At 39.1% G+C, this 18,628-nt stretch overlaps 1 protein-coding gene across 1 annotated transcript in view; it reads right to left on the bottom strand.

The window, feature by feature from the left end:
- Positions 1–18,628, bottom strand: part of ZFHX4 (zinc finger homeobox 4) — a 288,469-nt gene that overhangs the window by 155,309 nt on the left and 114,532 nt on the right. The window lies entirely within an intron of this gene.

The following is an 18,628-nucleotide window of genomic DNA, read 5'->3' as shown; positions in this document are numbered from 1 at the left end:
AATTCCATCTAGTATTATGGAGATTTTACTTTGTTATAAATAGTGACTTAAACATAAATGTTTATATACATTTTCCATAAATCTGCATGCATGGAATAAACTTACATTTTCTATAAACAAAAATGTTTCTCTTAATTATATGTTAGATACACTAAATGTTAAGTAACTTAATTTGTAGTTTAACCTAATTCAAAACAGACTAGATTTGAAACTTTTAAATACATTCATACTGACCCACAACACATTTTTCTTTAAAAAAATCTATTTTTGCAAGCATGCTGACTCTGATTTCTGCCCACAGCATGTAACAAGATCCTCTTAAATTCTAATTTTTTTTCACTGAAAAACCTTCACAACTCCAAACATATTCTGTTACAGTAGCTTAAAAAAAACTTTCTTTGTTACATTGAGACCCAGCAAAAGCTCAGCAAATATATTCTAAAAATAAGACTACCAGTGTACCCAAAAGCAAACATGCTGACTTATAAAAGTCCAGCAAACTTTCTAGATAATCTAGTAGTAGGTAGCCAGTGATTCTTGATAGGTAGCAATTGCATTATGAATTTGCTATGGTCAGTTTCCATGTAGAAATAAATGTGTTGATTTTAACATTGTCCTTTTAAATATTACAACGAAAGAGAGAAATTAGCTGGACATGTAATTAAAATGGTCCACCTGATATGATCTGTACATAATTTTTATTTCCCATTTAGAAAGACAGAGTTTCTGTCAAATATGTATATCAAGCCTCATCTTTACCAAAACAAACAAGATACTTTTACAGCAACTGAAATGTGCTCCTGGGGGACAGACCCCACAGACAGCTTTTGTGGGAGCATTTTGGGCTGCAGCGGGAAGGGGGAAGATGAAAAAAAATATGCTCCATAGACAGAAATCCTTGAGCCCTTGAAAACACTGCTTTGGATTCAAGTCAGTACCTCCCAGTTTATTTCAAATTGATTGCATTTATATCCCACTGTGTCATAAAGTAAGGCCAGGCTGTAGCAATTTCATCAAAACTTATATATCGCTGTCCCAACGTGACAGTTTGAAAAGCTTTTTAGGAAACAAAGGAGGAAGAAGTAAAATTAAATTTTATGTCCTGGTTTTGAGCATTGAGATTTTTAGCAAACTGCAGAACAAGCTCTCTCTGTTATGAAATTAGATGTTCCCTTTCTTATGTAAATTGTGGGACCATTTTTAATCATTCATATCAGTAGTAGGAATATGTTATCAAGTATATCCACCATTGCACAGGATGAACATTCTTCTTCCTGATCAAAAAATGTACCTGTTGGAGAATCTAGACGCTGAATCATATCGAATGAAAACTGCATTTATTAGAAGAAGAAAGGATATTGCAAAGCTCCACCCCTTTAACAAAACTTGGATGTGTGAAGAACAGCAGGTTTCTACCATCCTATCCTATCCTATCCTATCCTATCCTATCCTATCCTATCCTATCCTATCCTATCCTATCCTTTTAATTATTTTTCCATTTAAAAAAATCTTCTCCTTTGCTAGCCCATCTTCACTAATGTTGTGTCTCCTAAAGCTTTCTGCCAATGCTCTACCCCTAAGTAAGCCAAGCATATCAAGTATGTCTGCTACTCACAGGCTAATGAACAATGCACAAAAACAAAAGACCCAGCAGGACTTCTATTATCTGATCTTCCGTAAAACACACAAAAAATGCCTTTTCTGGTACAGAGGAAGTGCCAGTAAGCCTGCAGGTGTGAGCCAGTTAAAAGAAAAGGCTTTGGCTAAATAGATTCTTTGACTGTCAGGGATTAGAGTCATGGCACCAATAGTAGCACACATCTTTTTCTTTAATTTACAAAATTTTCTCACGAGTTTGCAAGAGTTCACCCCATCAGGGGCTTTCTGAAGCCATTGAAATGTCTTAAGTTTTAATTAAGTTGGAGTTGTCAGAAGAAAGCTTTTTTGGCACAGAGTCAGGGTCATTAATTACTGCTATCTTTGTTTCTCTCTGAAAAAAGAATTCCACTGACTCCTTGTGTTTCTTAAAGCCTTTATTCACTTCCAAGCAAGGCATGATTAAGCAGTTTACCAATTAGTTTCCTCAACTTTACAGGAAAATTTACATCCAGACATTTCTCTCAGATTTGGGGTGCTGTATTAATCAAAATATGGCACCTCATGCTTTAGGGCAATCATTGATGATCTTAGAATTCTAGCTCTATAATTCACAACACTATGGTTAGTCCCTTCAATATAGCTGTACAATGAACATTAATATTCAAATTCAATACCAGAATTATTTGCAATAAAGACTTTTATTGCTAAGTAGTTTGTCATGTTTTCTATGACTATCATTTTACACTGAAATTAATATGTTCTTTGAAGGCAAGCTGCACACACACTAAGTGGCCACTAATTGAAAGCACAGGGAGATTACTAAATTAAACTTTTAAACTTGCTAAAATGTCATAAGAGTTTCATGTAGTGAACAGAATGGTTATTCACACATTCACTGAACACAGAAGGGAGAGAGTAAGCTCATATGCATGGTCCCTGCTTTGAGTTTCCATGTTTCCGATGAACTCTGAAATAGAGCTTAAATGCATACAGCATTATTTCTGTAGGGCTTGCTCTGCATGATCAGAAAACATGTCTTTTCAGGAAACTCAGTTGCACAGGAACAATTTTAGACCTATTGGTGCTATTCAAACCTTCACAGTAACACGTGCAAGTCAGGGAGTGGGCATTGCATATGTAAACAGAAAAATTCATTTTTCCGCGAAAAACCCATTCACCTGCATATTCAAAAATGTACAAATAGAAGCAATAAATCTATTATCACATCTAGAGACAGACACCAAGTAATCTAAAAGCTTTCTGTGACAGACTGCACATTTTAAAAGAGCCTGCAGGTGCTGTACAGGACTGTGGTGAAACGGGGCCTTTCCTCTCACTGGTAGACCCCGCTCTGCCCCTTTTCGCTTCTGGCCAGCCACCTGAAAGGGCTGTCTCCCTTTCCTGTCTCTGGGTAGTTGCTGCCACCACTGTCCCTGTATGGGGTCCTGTATGGGGTCCTGGTTAGGCGGGACAGCCTCCTAACCTCCCTCCTCCGCTAGTGGGCCCAAGCGGTTGGGGGACTATGTGGAACAGAAGAGCTTTCTTCCTTCATAAATTCCAAAACTCATTTATTTAACTTCTAACTATACACAGGCAAATATATAGTGAACGGGAGGAATAATGAATCAGAAACAGAAACACCTACTCTATCTCCCTCATGCCCTAATTAGATGGTTGTGTAGGATAGGCCCAATCCTTGGATACCTGGGGTTACATTAGATCTACGTCTCCCCTTAGAGCCATCTCTCCCTCAGCTCTTCAGCCACCAACTGGCAACTTCCAACTCCCCTCCACCAACTCACTCACTCTCCCTCAAATCACATTCTACTCCAGAACTGGCCCCTCCCCTCTGCAGGCCATGGAAAGTTAACTCCACAAACAGAATGGCATTTCTCCATAAGGACTATTAATGGTTAATCCCTCACAGAATCAGAGGCCTTTGAGTGATAGGCTATTTACTCCAAGAAATCTGATTGGTAGCACGAGCTTGAAAGAGGTGGGTTGTTTTTCAGTCCTAGCAGAGATTAATCAAGTGTGAAGAGTTGGGAGATGGAGTCCTAATGGAGAGCAGTTTTAACACTGGCAGGAGAACTGTGGAAAATAGGCAAGCAGGTTTGGAAAGTGGGTGCATACTTCCAAACGGTTCAAAGAAAGGGGATAGATCCTCTAAGGAGAGGAAATTTTTCCCTACCCAGTCAAACAGGGAGGTAGCTCTGGAGAGTGAAGAGACCCCTGGTCAAGCCTAGTTCAAAACTGCCTGTGGCTTCCTTCAGATTCAGTTAAAAACTGGAGGAAAGCACAGGTGTTTGAAGAGAAGGGGACTGGAGTACTAGAAAGTGGGAACCAGCATTTCTAACTCCAGAAAAGAAAGCGAATACTAAAAGGAAGTATAATAGCGGGCTTGGGGGAAAACAAGGGAATCAAAGCCTCAAAACATAAGCCTTTAAGTATCTACAAAGACCATAAGAAATGAAGTCTGTGCATGTTTTGACTTTACCTCAGATATGTATAAGCTGAATTACCTCAGAAATTTTTAACCCCTAATTTAATCTCAACTTTCCCTTCTAAAGGAAATAATAGTTATTTTTGAATTTAAAAATGCCCCTGATGCCATTTCTGCTGTTTAAGGATGAAGGAATGTCATACTTTCATAAAACAACCTTCTGTTTATAGACGAATCTGAGTTACAAAGCACATAAAAACATGAAGAATGAGAAGGTAACTAACAGGTTCTTACATGGCTAATATGCACAGTCTACAGCAATCATAGCCAATAGTTCAAGTATATATGACACACCTTCAGGGTACTGAAGCTCCTGTAGATTATGCGTACCAGTAGATAAGAAATGATTTGGTTCTTTACTCATTTTATATATTAAAATAGTCCATTTCCATACTGGTGAACCCATGTATATTTAAAAATGGAACTGCTGCTGGAGGAGCAAGTAAATGCAATTGCTGAACATGCCTTCTCACAACTCAGACTAGCCTAAAAGATAGCCTCCTACCTTGACATGGCTTATCTGGATTCATGGCACAATAACATCTTTGAGACTAGACTACTGTAATGCAGTCTACATAGACCTCCTCATAAATATCAAACACTGGAGAATCATACCCATTCCACCTAAACCAAACTGAAGCAAGGGACAACTTAGCCCAACAGAACCAGTGTCATTCACAGCAGCCAGTCACTGGGTTCAGCTAGTGGGGGAACACCACAGAACAGAACCAAGCAGTACCCAGCCACAAGCACAAGGCATTCCCTTCTTCAGTTTTCTTCTGTTGGCCTAAGTTGAAACAGTGTCCCTTGCTTCAGTTTGGTTTGGATGGAATGGGTGCGATTCTCTGGTTTGTGTGATATTGGTCCCCTTGCTTCACTTTGGTTGTGGGGAAGATTCCATTCCCTTGCTTCAGTTTCCTTCTGTTCAGCTACATTAACAACAACAACAACAACAACAACAACAGTGTGTTTATATACTTCCCTTCTAGACAAATTAGTGCCCCATTCAGAGCAGTGAATAAAGTCAGTGTTGTTATTATCTCCACAATACAGCTAGGGAGCTGGGGCTGACATGAGTGGCTTATGCAAAGCCACCTGCAGAATTCATACCAGTAGTAGAAGTCAAACTAGCAGAGTGCTAATTCGTAGCCCAGCCACTTAACCACTATGCTATAGCAGTGTCCCTTGCTTCAGTTTGGTTTGGGTGGGATGAGTGCCTTGGCCATGGCAGCCTGGCTACATTTCTGCAGTAAGAGTCAGCTTTGACTTTTTTCCTATATGAAACTATAAAGTAGCTGGTGGCACCTTCTTTAGAGGCCCATACAATGGCTCCTGGGGTCCAATCATCCTGAAATTTGGAATGGAGGGTCTTTAAAGGAGTGTCAGGAGTATGTTCCCTGAACATTTGGTGGAGTTTGCTTGAGACCCCACACACATGCACTGCAAAAAACAGCCAAGCTTTGTTTATCTAATTTTACCGAATTAATTCGGTGGCATGAGTTCAGAATACCAAAACTGATTCGGTATTGCATATTTTGGTCTGGAAAAGCCAAATTTTACTGAATCAGAAAAAAATGAGGGTTTAAAAAAATCTGCATTCCAGACCTGAACTGCACACCCCTACTGGCAGACACACTCACTAGGGAGTCTCCACACTGCTAAACATGCCATGTAATTTAGTTATGCTTGGTTTCAGAGAGATTTCCTGTGCGATCCTAAGCAGAGTTACTCCCATCTAAACCCATTAAAATCAATGGTCTTAGACTGGAGTAACTCTTTTTAGGATTGCACTGCTCATCTCTGTGCTTGGTTTTATCAGTTTTTCTGCTTCCATAGCCTATTGCATCTTTTTCACTGAATGTCCTAATTGCTGTTCTTTATTGTACATTGATCAGTGAATGTCCTAGCTGTTGATTATATTATATTTTCATATGTGCAGTGTAATCACTAAAAATAAATAAATAAATAAAGTCAAATAAATAATGGATGTCAATAACTGGAAATTAAAGCACAAATTACTTCTCTTCATGAAGAGGCACATACCTTATATTTTATGTTTATTTTATTTATGTATATACTGCCTTTTTCTCCAATGGGGAGCCAAAGTGGCTTACCACATTATTCTTCCTCCTCTACTTTATCCTCACAACAATCCTGTGAAGCTGATCAAGGTGAGAAGGAGTGACTGGTCTATGGTCACCCAGTGAGCTTCCATAGCACAGTGGGTCTCCCAGATCTTAGTCTAATACTTTGATCCAAACTCATGTATCCATATCCCATCCAGGTCTTAGAGCCAATAGGCTGTTCAACCAAAAAGACAGCAATATAACTAAACAGGTATTGCTGTTCAATAGTCATCAAAAACAAATGCATGTAATTGCAGCAGCTATATATTTACACTCATGTAATGTTATATTAAAATCCAGGTCTGCTAACAGAGTCGTTAAATGATAGTTAGAAGTGTGAACAGGCTTCTTATTCAGATGTGGATCCAAAAATTTCCTTCTCAGATGTGACTAAATTATACAAAAGAAGAAGAAATGGTCAACAGTTTCTACCAAATGCTTATCACAGATACAAACTTTAGATCCCCTTTCTTGACTTATATATAGTTTGCGTAAGAAAGCAAATGGAAGTGACTTCCGGTTTGGGATTTATGGAGGTCTGACGCAGCTCCAACTGCGGAGCTGACCGGACTGCCGTTTTAACCGGCCGGCGGGGGCAAAATAGCCCGCGGCCGACTGCTCTCAGGCGGAGAGCAGGCAAAGAACGCTCAAGACCTCAGGGCGCATTGATCTCGGGCGAGGGGGGGCTCTACGCGACGGGCCCCCTCACGACCCTTGAGGTCCCACCCTGTGACAGGTCGGCAAAGATCTCTGCGGCAGTTTCGGGGCCAATGCAGTTGGCATAAGACCTACGTACCCAAGCTTCAACAGGGGAAAGAGGAGTGGAGGAGAAACGAAGATTGAAACAGTGATTACAACCCACGGAAAGTGAATGGGAAGGTAAAGATCACTATCTCCTGATACGGGACAGATTGTTAAAAGTAAAGAAGATTAAAAGTTGATTTTAAAACTGCAACAGGCTAATTATAACGGGGAGAAGACTCGGCAAGAGTCGAAATAGAAAAAAGACTAAGTTTAAAGAAGTTATTAAAGAATTAGGACTATTGTTTTGAATACTTGCGGTTATGGAGCTGTGAGAAAATTCTGCCATCGCGAGAGCTACTGCGGGAAGTCGGGAAACAGGAAGTACGTAATAACAATAGAGTTGCTGGAGAGAAGCGGCCCCTGCCGGAGGGCAGGAAGAAGGGAATCGCCATCTTTGAAAGGGGAAAAGCCACGGCTTCAGCGGAAGAGGAAGTAAGCCATTTTGAATTACAAAAATCATAGAAGAACCATAGAGAAAAGACGCCCGACATTTTGGAGTCTTTAAAAGTTTTTTCTTTGCAAAAAAGACTGGGACATTTAAATCAAAAAATAAAAAGACGCTTAATTTCACGCCACGGAGTTAAGGAAGAGGGCGGACTCGTGGGAGCGAGCCAAGGCAAGCCCCACGATGTCGAAAAAAGAGTGGCAATCAGCAATAGAGAATCTAGATAAAAAACTCTTAGAAGTGATCAAAGAGCTTAAGGACATTAAACCGGAGCTGATTAAAGAGGTTAAACAGACAGTGAAAAGTGAGCTGTCAGAAGTAAAGAAAGGTATGGAAATAATGCAAAATGAACTGCAAGGAACACAGCAGAGAGTTAAAGCAGTAGAAGGCGCGGTGGAGAATTTAACTGACACGCAACAAACAGAGATGAGGTTGATGAAGGGGAGAATGGCGGTTGCGGAAAGCAAACACATGGAGAAGCAGCTAAGATTTCGCGGTTTGCCAGAAGTGGAAGGAAAAACAGCGCAAGAACAGATGACGGAGGTGTTAGCTGAATACCTGGGGAAGGAGGAGGAGGAAGTTGTGGCTATCCTGGACGTGGCATATCGTGTAAATTCAAGAATTGCAACCCAGAGGAAACTACCAAGAGATGTGATTGTGCAATTTACGACCCGAAATATGAAAGAGAAGATTGTGACTAAACAGTTTCAAGATCCATTGGAGATTGACGGCAAGACGATTATCATTATGAAGGAAATACCCAGATTGGTGTTATTGGACCGGAAAAAATATAAGGCGCTAACTCAGATTTTGAAGGACATGAAAATCAGGTACAGATGGGAATTACCAGAAGGAGTGTCCTTTGAATTTGGAGGGGCCAAAAGACGCATTAGATCGGAACGAGAGATGGAGCGATTTATAAGAGACAATGAAAAGGACTTACCAGCAACAAGATTATGAGTATGGAGTGTAAAGTTATATCTTGGAACGTAAATTGACTTAATTCACCGAATAAGAGAAAAAGCATCTTTCACTGGCTATTAAAACAAAAATGTGATATTGTTTGTTTGCAAGAGACCCATATTCGAAAACAAGATGTAAAGTATTTAAAATCAAAAAAATTGGGCAATGATTTTGCAGCGGCCTCCAATAAGAAAAAAAGAGGGGTAGTGCTTTATATTAAAGAGGAGCTGCAGCCAAAGTTTGTAATGAAAGATGTGGAAGCCAGATTTATAGCAGTGGAATGTGTATGGAATTTAAAGAGAGTGCTGGTAGTTGGAATTTATGCACCTAATGGAGCAAAAGAAAGCTTCTTTGAGGACTTAAGGAAGCAATTAGATGAACTTTCATATGATCAGATAATACTTGCTGGAGACTTCAATGGTGTGACAAATCTGGATTTAGACAAAAAATCATCAACTGCACAAAAGAAAAGAGGATTGCTACCAAAGTTGTTTTTTGAATTGATACAACAGGAAACCTTAGAAGATGTATGGAGAAGACAAAACCCGAAAAGCAGACAATTTACGTTCTACTCCGCAAGACATTTTACACTATCGAGAATTGATATGATCTGGGCCTCAAAAGACTTAGCGTTATGGACTAAGGAAGTGGAAATAATGCCGATGGTAGGCTCGGATCATAATCCAATTATGTGGAAATTGGGGAGAAGGAGCAAAAGGAAAGGATGGAGAATAAATGAGGACTTACTTCAAGAGGGAGAGAATATGGAGATGCTGAGAAGAGAGACAAAATTCTTCATACAATACAACATGAATAAAGAAGTACCAACCAATAAGGTTTGGGACACCTACAAGGCGGTAATTAGGGGCATACTAATGGATTTAAATGGAAGAGCCAGAAAAAAGAAAGAGGAGAAGAGACAGGAGATTATGGAAAAAATAAAAGCCAAAGAAATACAGTTAAAGAAGAGACCATGGAAAAAGAAAATTTACCAGGACATTAAAATATTACAAGAACAGTTGACAGCAATGAATAATAAAGAATTGGAGTGGAATCTCAAAAGACTGAATCAAAAAGGATTTGAAGGTGCAAATAAACCTGGGAAATATTTGGCATGGCAATTGAAAAAGAGAAAGGAAAAGAAAATAATAAACAAAATATGTGAAGATAATAAAACGTATGTGGAACAGACATCCATTAGTAGAGCCTTCTATAAATTTTATGCTAAATTGTATAATAAGAAAGAGGTCAATAAAGAATCAATAGCGACATATTTGGAGAAAATGAAGCTCCCAGTAATCTCGGAAGCGTGGAGAGATAGACTGAACAATGAAGTAACGGATGAGGAAATAAAAATGGCAATACAATCAACAAATTTGGGAAAGGCACCAGGGCCAGATGGACTTACAGCTAAATTTTATAAGACAATGGCCAATGAACTGGTACCATTCCTAAAAGAAGTGATCAATGGAGTATTAAAGGATCAGCGGATTCCAGATACCTGGAAGGAAGCCAACATTTCACTGATCCCCAAAGAGGGCCAAGATCTAACTAATGTGAAAAACTACAGGCCTATATCCTTACTTAACAATGATTATAAAATTTTTGCGAAGATACTGGGCAGAGAGAGTGAAGGGGTGGCTTTCGGAAATTATTGAGGAGGAACAAGCAGGTTTTTTACCTGGCAGACAAATTAGAGACAATTTAAGGACAGTGATCAATGCTATTGAGTATTATGATAAGCGTTGTGACAAAGAGGTTGGTTTCTTCTTTGTTGATGCAGAAAAAGCGTTTGACAATTTGAACTGGGACTTTATGTTTGCCACTATGGAAAAGCTACAAATGGGAGAAAAATTCATAAGAGCAGTTAAAGAAATTTACAGAGACCAGAATGCAGCAATTGTGGTGAACGATGAGACTACCAAGAAACTGACTATAAGTAAAGGAACAAGACAAGGTTGCCCGTTGTCTCCGCTGTTATTCATCTTGGTACTGGAGATACTGATGATACAAATATGACAAGATGAAGAAATACGTGGAATAAAAATAAAGGATTTTTCTTATAAAGTTAGAGCATTTGCGGATGACATAATGTTAATTGTGGAAGATCCAACGGAGAATATGCCAATAGTGATAGAGAAGATCAAAGAGTTTGGAGATTTGGCAGGGTTTTATATTAACAAAAAGAAGTCAAAGATATTATGTAAAAATATGACTAAGCAAAAACAAAAGCTGTTAATGGAAATAACGGACTGTGAAGTAACAACCAAGGTGAAATATTTGGGAATTGAACTGACTGCAAAGAATATAGATCTATTCAAAAATAACTATGAAAAATTATGGACTCAGATTGAGCAAGATTTGATCAAATGGAATAGATTGAACTTGTCATGGTTGGGAAGGATTGCAGCAGTTAAGATGAATGTGTTACCAAGAGTAATGTTTTTGCTACAGACAATACCAATTATCCGAGACTCTAAGCAGTTTGAAAAATGGCAGAGGAAAATATCAGATTTTGTTTGGGCAGGCAAGAAGCCTCGAGTGAAAATGAAAGTTTTACAAGATGCAAAGCAAAGAGGCGGAATGCAACTGCCCAATTTAAGACTTTACTATGACGCAATTTGCCTAGTGTGGCTGAAAGATTGGATGACGTTGAAGAATAAGAAATTATTGGCCCTAGAGGGATATAAAAAAATATTCGGATGGCATGCATACCTATGGTACGACAAAGTAAAAGTGAACTCTATGTTCCTACATCATTACATACGGAAAAGCCTATATGCAACCTGGAAGAAGTATAGAGACTTCCTACAAGAAGGAACCCCCATGTGGGTAGTTCCGTATGAAGTAATAGATCCGAGAGCTGTCTATACTGAGCAACAGTGTTTAACATATAAGGAGATAACCCAAATAGAATCTTTCAAACTTAAAATAAAGACACAGGACGAGTTATCACCCAACTATGATTGGTTCCAGTATAGGCAGATCAGAGATCTCTACAACTCGGACTGTGCAAAGGGAGGCATAAGAACAGAGAATTCGGAACTAGAGCAGACACTTTTAAAAGAGGATAAGAAGGAAATTTCCAAGGTATACCAAGTACTGTTGAAATGGTATACTGAAGATGAAATAGTTAAAGTACAAATGGTGAAGTGGGCCATAAACTTTAATAAAGAAATAACAATGGAGGCATGGGAACACTTGTGGAAAAACACAATGAAGATTACAACGTGTACTAATATTAAAGAGAACATTTACAAAATGATCTATCGTTGGTACATGACACCAAAGAAGATTGCGCTAGGGAATCTGAACACTTCTAATAAATGCTGGAAATGTAAAAAACATGAGGGCTCTCTGTATCATATGTGGTGGACGTGTGAGGTAGCCAGGCAGTACTGGGGAGAAATAATAAAAGTAATAAGTGAGATTCTACAATTTCAAATTAATAAGAACCCAGAACTCCTGCTACTGAACCTGGGAATGGAGAACATTCCAGCCCAATATAGAACACTGTTATTTTACATGACAGCAGCGGCCAGACTTTTGTATGCGCAAAAATGGAAAATACAAGAAGTGCCAACTATTGAGGATTGGACTTACAAATTGCTGTATATGGCCGAAATGGACAAAATGACAAGAAAACTGAGAAATCTGGACCCAGGACAGTTCAACACAGACTGGGAGAAGTTGAAGCAATATGTGCTGAAGAAATGGGATGTGGGAAGAGAACTGTGGCAGTTTGAGAACTACTGAAATATGATAAAATGTAGAGGGGGGTGACTTTACCGGAGGGTAGAGAGAGAAATGAAAATGTCTAAGCAGCTATTTTGTTAGAGTGTTATATATAGAAAAATATATAGAAAATGGATAGAAAATAATTAACTATAAGGACCGACTAATTAACATTGTTTCTGGTATAAACGTGTAACATGTTAAACTGAATGAGCCTACCTGAAGCAATATATGGATCAAATTGATTGATAATCTTTGAGGATAGTTATACAAAGTAATATACGGAATATAAGTTAAATTGGTTGACTTATATAAATGCATGGGTTATATGGTCTATATGGTATATGGTTTATAGAAATATTTGAAACCAGGAAACTATGAAATTATGTTAAGAAGCGACAAATTGTTTGTCTAATATGGAAGAAGGGACTCCAAGATAAGGTATAGAGTAATAAAAAATAGTTAAAGAATTATTGCTTAGATCAAAGGGAAAGTATATATTTGTTAGATAGATGAATTTAAAATGAGTAAGAGAAAAGGGACAAAGGGTTGGAAAACTGTTGGAAGTCAAAAGAAAAGGGGGGAAAGGGAGGGGGTTAGAAATTGGGAAACGGGAATTGATTGTAATGTGAAATTATATTATTCTAATTCCAATAAAAATTTTATTAAAAAAAAAAAAGAAAGCAAATGGAAGTAAATTTATTCTAGCAAGAAAAAAAATATCCGATAACGTGGTATCATAACATTATAGAATATGGTAACTAATATTGATTAAAATATGAATATCCAAAATATATGGGTGAAAATACACACCACTTCCCTTCCTGGAGACTTCACCATTCTTCCGTCAAAAAGTGGCTACTAACCAAAACTATAAGCACCAGTCTTCCGCCAAAAGGCCAGCAGAGAGTCAAAATTAAAATCAAGTGAGTTCAGCCTATGTGTGAGCAGGTGAACCCATCAAGGTTTAAAAGAATCTGATACTAACTCATTGGGATTTCTTACTCTTCAAGTTAATTGCAAGCTAATATTTAATAACTGTTAACCAGGCTATGAGAGAAACTGTCTTCCGCCCAGTTTCCATTAGCAAGGAGGATGAGGCAATACATCTAAGGCATGCTAAAATCCATCTATTCTAACCACTATATTATGTTGGATCTCCAACCATTTTTACCTTTCACTTCTTGGATCTGATGGAATAGGTCACTTTGTGAAATATGTCTATGCTGTAATTAATTTTATTTATTGTCTTTTATCTATTTATTTGAAAATGCTATATTCTGCTTCTCCAAGACTCGTTTGAGACGGCTAGACCTGCTTGAGGCTTCTGGCCTATCTTACAAGTGTGTATATATCTGATGTGTCCTTGGCCCAGTCTTATTGCTCAGAGTAATTTCATATTTGTTGCTTTAGGATATGACAGATGTGTTTTCGAGGCATCTGGACTACCACTTGTAGAACACATCTTTGCTCTTACTGATTCCAGATAGATAGATTCTAGCTAGGTGTAGAAGTAGCTGTGTATATTAGGCAATTTCACAGTTCCTCCAAGGAAGGAGTAGCCACTGGTGCTTTTAGAAAGATCACAGCTACTCCTAAAAACTTCTCTTCAGGTCTTCTAGAACAAGGCTTTCATGGATAAAGCCATGGGAGGGGCCCTCTCTACACTCTTTTTTAAAAAATCAGATTTTAGATCTGTTTTTGAGATAAAAATTACCTTGGTTACACTCGTGTCTAATATTTACCAGACATTAGGTGGGGAAATCTGTTCTTATTAATTGTACTGGACTTCTCAGCTATGGGTATTCTTCTGAGCTGCCCAGGAAGGTTAGAAATAGGGAACTCTATGTAGCAGTAGTTCTGTTCAAACTTTCTGGGGATGTCAGTATGTACAGGGTGTGGGGATTCCTCTTTTGCCTTCTGGGAGCTTTCTTGTGGGGCATTAGAAAACACTTTTCTGTTCTTTATGATTTAAATGTGTACATGAAAGTGCTGAAGGAGGTTGTTAGGGATTTGTCATGCAATATCTTCAGTTACCTCTCTCCTCTTCCTTAAAACCTAGAGAGACAGTGTAATCCAGGAATTACTACCTGGAATAATTAAAGAATTAGATAAGCACCCACAACTGAAGCACATATAGACTGAAGCTTATAGATTGCTATAGATGAGACTGTAATTAGGGAACAACTGAATGGACTACTTTAGATAGGTCACATTTGGGACTACTCCTGGACCCTTGGCAACTTTAAACTATTCTGGGACATGGTTTTGCTGGAAACTTATCTAGTGACTATAGCTAGAAGCATTTTTTTACAGGTATGACATCTGTGCCCTCTTCCTCATTATCAGAACCTAGTCTATAATCCGTGCCTTGGTAACCTCTAGCCTTTGAAGATGGTTTTGAAACATCAACTCATCCAAAATTCAGTGATAGAATTTTATCTAATATAGGTCACCAAGACTATAAAATGCTTGTACTAAAAGGTCTACTTGAGATAATTGTTTCCAGACCCAAAGTGACTTTAAACATTTTAAAGCACTATATGGCTCAGTTTATATGTATTTGAAGGACTAATCCCACATATCTACACTCTCAAAGCATGTGTTAATGTCTTCCAAGGAGCAGTTTGTGCAGGTTCCCTGACAGGTGCATAGCATTGTCCATAAGATCTAGTCTTCTTGATGGTGGGAAGTAGTGGTAACAGTGGGGAAAGGCGCTGATAGGGGGGAGGGAAGATCAGAGACAGTGCAGAGAGACAGCCAGTGGGGTGGATGGGATTTTCCCATTTCTGCTAATCCTCATGGGTCCCCTGCTTGTCATTATTATAAAAAATACTATTTTATCGTTTAAAATTAAAAATTTTCATAAATATTTACATATTCCTAGAAGACTAAAAATGACCTTCCCGAAGGTATGTATTATGCATTTTTATTGTCAATAAAAACATTGGTAAAATATCTTTTTCAGAAACTCTTACTTGAGTTTCTTATTTATGGGGTAGACCAAACCATTTTCAGCTATTCAGCTCAGCATGTGGTTGTCCAAGGAAATCGAGACTTACAATGTTTTTTTGGCCAGTATGAATTATTTTGATCCTTCCTTGAGGTTTGATTTAATTTTTTCTCATTCAGTTATGGTATTCCAAATAAAATGGCAGAGGTAGGATAAAAGGTGTATATGCGCTGGGAAATTATAGCCAATTCAACTTCCCAGTACAAACCTATTTATATCAAATTGTGTGGAAAATGGGGAAGAAATTCCCAGCAAACAATACCTATCAATACTTACAATTGATTTTGGAATAACATATACTGAAATTTGAACAGAGTCAATTATAAGTCATTTTAAAAAAAGAAATTGTACCTAATGAATTGCCACATTAATAGGTCTGCATGTGACTGGTGGTCTACAGCACATTGACTTCACAGGCAATCACCCCAAACCACACATTCAAGGGAACAATTCCCTTTCTTATGATGGTCCAGGTGATACAGGAGATTGTGAATTGAATCTGATGACTCAGTTCTGCATATGGTGACACTTTCCTTCAATGGAAGAGGACCATTTATACCAGCTTTGCTGTCAGTAAAGCACTATGTTTGATCCCGCCCGCCCTAAGCTCTCACCAAAACAGTGAAGAAAACATAAAACAGTACTTGGCCTTTTTTGATCCGTGTGTTTTTTTCTCCTTTGTTATCATTATCACAAGTACTTTTTATCATATTATTTGTTTCTATCAGTTTCAGTGAAGAGAACATTTTTACTTGCGATCCCCCCCCCCCTCCTTCCCCTTAGGATGCAATTCTTAGGGATTGTATTACAAACCCAAGGAATTCTCACTGCAAAATTTTAGTCAGTAGAAGAAATAATCCATGTTTTATAGACAACTTAAATTTTCATTTGCACAGTGGGCACAGGCAGGCATTGGTAACCTAAGGAAACAGGTAGTAAGTAGAGATGGGCACGAACAGAAAAAAATGAACATGATGTTTGTTGTTTGTTGCCATCCATGAACAGGGACTCACGAACACCTTACGAGCATGACCTGTTCACGAACATGATCGTGACTGGATGTTCGTGGGGGACAGCAAGCTCTCTTCCAGCCATCATCCTCCAAGTTTGGTCAAGATCCCTACTGAACCACTCCCAGAAACCTGACCTGAGCAGGCACCAGGAAAGGTACCAATAATAAATGATAGCTTGGCCCCAGAGCCTGGCAGCAGCCCTGGAACTTGAAGGGGTAGATCCCTACCGCACCACTCCCAGAAACCTTACCTGAGCAGGCAGCAGGAAAGGTACCAATAATAAATAATAGCTTGGCCCAGAACCTGGCAGCAGCACTGGAACTTGAAGGGGTAGATCCCTATCCCACCACATACACAGAAAATTCAAGCTCCAATGCACTCTCTCTGTCAAAATGCCAACAGCAGTTGTCTCTCCTCTCCACTGTCTGCAAAGCCAGAGCTGGGAGCCCCCCTCCCCCCCTGGTCTTTACTCCCTTGTAACAAATTTGGAGCTTCACACTTGAAAGGAAGACCTACCTATCAAGCTAAATTGGGCTTAGACTGGGGTTTCCAGGGCAACAGCAGGAGTTCAGACAGAGTTCAGATAATCCTTGCCCAAGTTGCCAAGGGAATTGATTGCAGGTGCCAGGCTGTCTGGCTTGACAAAGCAACAAGCGAGGCTTGCAATGACCACCTGTTTGTTTAGAATGGGGCCTCATGAACAGCTTGTTCGTGAACAGCAGATTGGGCTGTTCGTGGCTTTTTTTGTTCATATTGCTGTTCGTGCCCATCTCTAGTAGTAAGCATAAATAATACATATTGAGGATCCCTGTCTATAAATCCACCTATCCATGTCTCAAATAGGGGATGGGCCACCTGTTTTAAACAAATATGGAGTGTGCAGGTTAGGGGAGCTAAAGCAATGAATAAATAGTCTTAGAAGAAAAAGAGTCTAACTTTCTCCCCAAACTCTCCTCCAGCTGCTTTCAAGGAGTGTTAAAGATATTTTCAGATCTCATGTTAAATACAGTACAGGTGCACTAAGATGGCATTCTGCTTATATACAAGCAATACTCAGCCCACTGAACCATGAGTAAGCAAAACTGTCAATGACTTCACTGCATGGAGTCCAGGAACTGTATGAGTTAAAGAAATTTTATTGATAAGCTACTAATATCATTTCCTATTACATTCCTTGCCAGGAATGGCATTTCACTACAAACACCTAACATATATAGGATTCTGAGCACTGCCTAATCCCCAGACTCCCCACCCCCTTCATAAAACAGTTAACTAAGTTTAATAGATGGGCAGCAGGACAAAGCAGAGATGATGTGTTAGAAACTCCAAAGCAATGAAGCCCAGCTTCCCAGGCGAAAGGGAAACCGCACAGATAACAGTAGGCTCTCACATTTCAGGCAGATAACAGCAGGAATATTCCAGGCAGCTTCAGCTTCTAACATTAGAGTCAAACAGACTCAAACAGTCATAGGCCTTGCAGAGTACAATCAATACACAGGACCTTGCAGAGTATGACAGGAGACATCCTGAGAAATATTTTGGAAAGACTAGTCTTGACAGTCCCCTGGTGGCAGCAGGAATGATGATAACAAAAACAACATTATATACCGCCCTTCAGGACAATTTAATGCCCACTCAGAGTGGTTTACAAAGTATGTTATTATTATCAACAATCACTCTGTGAGGTGGGTGGGGCTGACAGAGCTCTGGAAGAGCTGTGACTGATCCAAGGTCACCTAGGTGGCTTCAAGTGGAGGAGTGGGCATTAAGTCCCAGCCTCCGTCTCACCTGACGGGGGCGAAGGTGCAGGAACATGGCAGTGAGGTGTCTGTGTATGAAGTGTGCTTTCACATGCTCCAGAACACTCCCACATTACTCCAGGAATAATATCATTCCTGGTGTAATGCACAAGTGCTGGGTCGCACTGAGGCCAACTGAGTAAAAATTAGCCCCCAATTTGGTGTTTGGGGGTTGATTGTTACTCAATAGGCCCCCAGCATGGCGTTACTTCCATGTTACAAATTATTTCATTTCTGGCATGATGTGGGGATGCTCTGGACATGGGGGCACGACAATAGCAGTAGGATGTCCCCCTCCACAAGCTCCTCATTCCCCACTTTCATCCAAGGTACCTGGTAATCCTGGAAAGACAAACCTATCAGTGCCTCTTCAGTGTCAAGATCTATACATAATTCTTTTGACTGCTAAATGTTGCTTTCAGTTATATATTCACATTTCCTTCTCTTCTTTTCTCTTCCCTCTGACTTTCTTACACTCTAATCCAGACAGTCAAGAACCAAAACAATGGCCAGATTTGAATGTTTCTGAACATTACTGACTGTTAATTTTTCAGTCTGAATTACTGGTTGGGGGATTGATTTTAATTAGTTATTTGAGTACATTTCTAATATTTACAAACATATAAAT

This window comes from Eublepharis macularius, chromosome 7, assembly GCF_028583425.1.
Source record: "Eublepharis macularius isolate TG4126 chromosome 7, MPM_Emac_v1.0, whole genome shotgun sequence".
Lineage (NCBI taxonomy): Eukaryota > Metazoa > Chordata > Lepidosauria > Squamata > Eublepharidae > Eublepharis > Eublepharis macularius.
The sequence above is the reverse complement of the archived record's forward strand: the minus strand, read 5'-3'. Positions and strand labels throughout refer to the sequence as shown.